At 42.3% G+C, this 4,712-nt stretch overlaps 1 protein-coding gene across 3 annotated transcripts in view; it reads right to left on the reverse strand.

Annotated features, from left to right (window-relative positions):
* The window catches only part of LGI1 (leucine rich glioma inactivated 1), a 31,581-nt gene extending 26,915 nt beyond the window's left edge, over positions 1 to 4,666 (reverse strand). Inside the window, exon 1 of one of the 3 annotated variants that reach the window (XM_075154701.1) lies at positions 4,523 to 4,666. The gene's annotated coding sequence lies outside the window, so the exon portion shown is untranslated. The remainder of the gene's footprint in view (positions 1 to 4,522) is intronic. The other 2 variants (XM_075154700.1, XM_075154703.1) reach the window with 2 other exon arrangements.
* Positions 4,667 to 4,712: the final 46 nt, after the last annotated feature.

A 4,712-nucleotide genomic window follows, 5' to 3' on the forward strand; every position in this document is an offset into this window, starting at 1 on the left:
TAATTGTAACTCCAAAATAGCATAAAACAGCACAGCTGCTCTCAAAATAATGGACGTAGCATGGGCTTGTCTATGATATTTTTTCTAACTGACTCTATACTGGAAAAAAAATTTAAATCCAGAAGTGCTTTTATTTAATAAATTACTTTATCAGCCAAACAAATAAAACTGCGTTTGCCTTTTAGCACTACAACATTGACATCTAGTGGCTAGTTAAACTGCACATTTGATATCCTTTGTATGACAAAAAACGTGGAACATACCATTTACTGAATTTGACAAAATAAATGTGCATTTCAACAGCCTGCTCTCTTTACATAACCTTTAGATGATTACAGAATGACGGTAATCTTTAATGACTAGTCTGGAGTGACCAGTCCCAGTGATGGGAACTGCTGAGCGTGAGCCATTGCCCCTCAGCACAGCCCCACTGGTTTTACCTGACTGTTAGGAAGTCTTAGGCTTGGGAGTCAGCTGCCTGACTTAAGTATATACCTTGCTCGGGGCTTGCTGGGAGGCACAGGTACATCATCTAAAAGAAGAACTACGCTTACTGAATGTAATGTTACTGGCATATGTGAACGTCCATTTTTAGTTCTACTTGCTTTTCTACAAATTACTAGGGGACTTCAGATAGAGGAAGATGAAAATCAGGAACACACCAGATGCCATGAGACTGTTCATACTATGAAGACATGAAAATAAATTATTTGACAACTTACTTCATAGACATGTAGAAGATAGGAAGGTGCCAACATCAAGTAAAGTTAGAAAGTCTGATTTCCTCATTTTTCAACAAAATAACTGGCTTAATGGAGAAAGAGGAAAGATTAGACAGGATAAATCTCAATTTTACTAGCATTCTTGATGGTTCCACATTACTTTCTCATAATCAAACGTAGTCATACATGTCCTCTGCAAACAGCTCTTATAATGGATATGATTGTCAGTGACCGCCTTGCCCTCGCTCTCCATACCAGTGGTAGCTGCTTCTTCTGGGGGAAAGCTGCCTGATTTGCTTCATTAAAAATGAGACCAATTTTTTAATTGGCTAACCAAAGTAATTTTGACCAAACAAATCAGAGGCTGTTGAGTTTAAGCAACTTTACCAGAAGATCTTAGGAGGCAATAATCTCCTGCAGGAAGGTTGAGGTATTTTTTCCTAGCTAAATATTGATAAGGACTAAACAGCTATGCTTAGTGTTTCTTAGAAATATAGAGAGAAATTCGAGTCTGAAGAAGAGCAATAAAACATATAAGAGTTCTCAAAAATGTAACCTATATGGAAAGGTTGAAGTACTTTCATTTCTTTAGCTTCAAAAAGGGGAGACTGTGGGCATATATGTCTTCCAGTATTTAAAGATTTGTTATTCAAATGATGATCAGTTCTTGCTTTCTGTTCCAACTAGTGTAGGGAATTAAGAAATTATCTCAAGTAGCAACAAAGGAGATTTATCTTAGATATTAGGTAAAAACCCCTATATACCTAAGAGGTTAATAGATTAAGCTATTTATGCTGTGAAATCTCCTATACTGGAAGCTTTTAGGAACAGCTCAGTAAGTATGTCAGATACGATTCTTTGAATTCTGCATCTCCATGATTTAATACCTTCTTTTGGTACATATACATTGATAAAAGTACCCCTGTAAAAATATGAGGGAATTAAATAAATAAATAAATGGGTTACTTAAGTAAACATACTGCTACCCCCAAATGATAAGAAGCTCAGAGGTCTGTCCTGAACACACATCCCAGATGTTAAAATGCACCTTTTACTCTCTGGTACAAATGACATGAGTCAATATGTATTCATAGATCTCTTGATGTCAGCAACAGTTTTACCACTCATTTAATGAATTTGGATGACTGAGAAGGCAAATTCAATCAAATAATTTTTGTCTAGTTTTTTTTGCATACTGAGGCTATCTCCATAGTCTACATAATATGTTCTGAGATTATGTAGGTGACTGGGAGAAAGGCAGTATGAATGTAAATACAGAGAAGCTGATGAACTCTTGGGATTATTTCAGAATCATGGATATTACCTTGTATTATTAAGAATATCCCTGGGAAGAATTTGGGGGGAGGAAGAAATTTCCATTTCTTCTTCCCAAAACTTTCTATGGAATTGTTACACTGAGTCATCAGAAAACTGAGTGATTAAAGTTGAGTAAAGAATATGTCCATGATTTGAAAACTTGGGAGAGAAAACATTTACTTCTTGAACATTTCAAAACGATGTCTGACTTAAGCTTTCTGGATACAGTAGGTCTCATACTTAGCTCATTTCTAGATTTAGGGCAGGAGTAAAGTAAGAACACAGTGATGTTGTCTCCTTTGTGGGCCATGAAGTTCAGGGCTACTGTAATTACTGCTAAGCTGATATAATAGAGAGCTGCTGCTGAAAGGGCCACCCTTGTTTCTCACGTCCCCCTTTCCTCCTGTCCCATCCCTCCATCCCTAACCTTTTTTTGCACCACCACTGTTACTCATCAGACACCGCAGCAGGATAGTCAGAGGAGCTAGACTGGCAGAAAATCAAATACTGCAGTTCAGCAGAAGTGGTCAGATGAGCACTAGTGCCAGTTCAAGAAGAGGAATGCTCTCTTCAACAGCAGCTAACCCATAGATTGATTTAAGTCTAATGGAAAACTGCGTTCCTACGGTTTGGTTGTACAATCATTGAAATCCAACTTAATACCGTAGTACCTCCCACCCTGCGAAGAGTTATGCCCACCTCGTCTTTTTCCCTGTATCTTTCAGTCCTGTGGGACTCAGATGAAAGAAGTGTCCTTTTTGGTGTCAAAGCACACTGATGCTAGATTTAAACTATGGAGATACTCCCATAGGATCGAACTGTAATCCATATACCAAGGGCTAAGGACAGTTTCAACTTCCAATTTACTTAGGAGGCCACTTCTGATCCACTTCCCCAGCTGTAGCTTACTGTAGCCCTTACAGAAAAAGCAGTCAGGTGATGTTTGAAAGCAACACAGTCAGACATCAGAAAAGCATAACATCGTAAAATGAAATTATCTAGCTGCTATTCTCAGAAAAGCTGTTTATAGAATAACTTCGGCATCTACAATAGTTGCTACAGTTGGACTCATTGCAGACTTTTCTTCTGTCCCGAAAGTTTATTTTTTCTATATGTAGGCTTTTGTGGCCAAAGAACAATGCCAAGAGATTAAAGAATTGTAAATCTTCCCTCTACCTTTCCCACTTTTCTTCAAAGTGCATAATCAATGATATGTTGGCCCCGTTTCCAGAACCATGTCAGGATTCATTCACACTAAAGCAGTCTGCCATTTCCGTAAGAGAGGAACAACAAAAAGATGCCTGCTATTACAGCTTCGTGGGTATACATTATTTATTTTGAGATATTTAAATTATTAATTAGGATCATTCCATTTTTGCAAGAGTCTCTGCCTTTTAGAGGAAACGGGCCACATTCAGTAGGACTTCAGCAGAATACTGCATACACTCAAATAAGCATATTGCCGCTCAGTTCCTTTCCACGAGACACTTTAGCATCACCTTTACAGCCCTCTAGAGTGATAATAACATAATGAGTGACACAAATACTAGGCCAGGAAAAAAAATACTTTTGCTTTTAAAACTGAGATTCAGTAGCCAAGGTAAGGAGGTACACTGTCAACTATGGCGTGTGATTGCCTACTGCATAATAGCAACTAGCTACAACTTATATTTTACAACTTATATATTACAATAACAGTATTAGCATTTCAATTTTGAAAATTTCCCTGTATTAAGTGTGGTTTAAGACTCCAGGAATCAGTAACACGGACGGAAACTCTGATACAGTCCAGAAGAAAATATCTGTCATGGATTAAGGCACTTCAGACCTCAGCAGTCAAAATGCTGGTTCAGGTATTGTGCGCCTTAATGTTTGATGGGAAACTATATCAACTTCTTGACAGCTACTTGCTGTATCTGATGACTCAATGCTCAAGATCGGTATTTCCCAGATAGCTTCTGAGAAAACAGTTTTAGTTTATAAAGCTCCTTTCTCTGATGCAACCCACAGGCTCCCAAGCTCTATCACCCAGTTGCCGCTGGTCCTCACAGAGAAACTGGGTCACATACCGCCTTTCCTTCTTCTAACTGCGAGATGCAATTGAAAAGAAGAGAAACCGCTAAAACATGTGAAATCAATGTTAGATATTACCTTGCCGAGGCTGCCAGTGCGTTAATACGGCTGTGAACGAGGTCTGTGCCGCGGTGAGGGCAGCGCACACACCTACTGCACCAAGCCCGGCCCCGGGGACGGCCGGCAGCTCCTGCCCGCCGAGGAGCACCCTCCCAGGGCCCTTCCTCCCTGAGGGGCCTCCTCCAGAGCGACCCCCGCCTCCCCGACCCGTCCCCCACGGACTCTTTCCGCCGGGCGCCGCCGCCCCCGGTGCCCGCAGCCGGGTCTGGGCTGTTACGCCCCGCGAAGCGGGACGGGGAGGCGTGGGGCTCGCTAAGGCCTCTCTGGGAGCCACTACGGCCGAGTCCTACCTTCCCAGAGGCGGAGACCGCCGCAGCCGGGGCCACGCACCGGGTTCCCGGGCAGGGAGACTCCCCTCGCCCCTAAACATGATGAGCGGCTTTCCTCTCCCCTCCCCTGCCGGCGCGGCTCGCCCTCCCCCGCCCGCCGGCGCCCCGCCGCGCTCCGCCGGCTCCCCGCGGGCCTCCGCCCTGCGCCGCG

Source organism: Calonectris borealis, chromosome 7 (genome assembly GCF_964195595.1).
Source record: "Calonectris borealis chromosome 7, bCalBor7.hap1.2, whole genome shotgun sequence".
NCBI classification, from domain to species: Eukaryota; Metazoa; Chordata; class Aves; order Procellariiformes; family Procellariidae; genus Calonectris; species Calonectris borealis.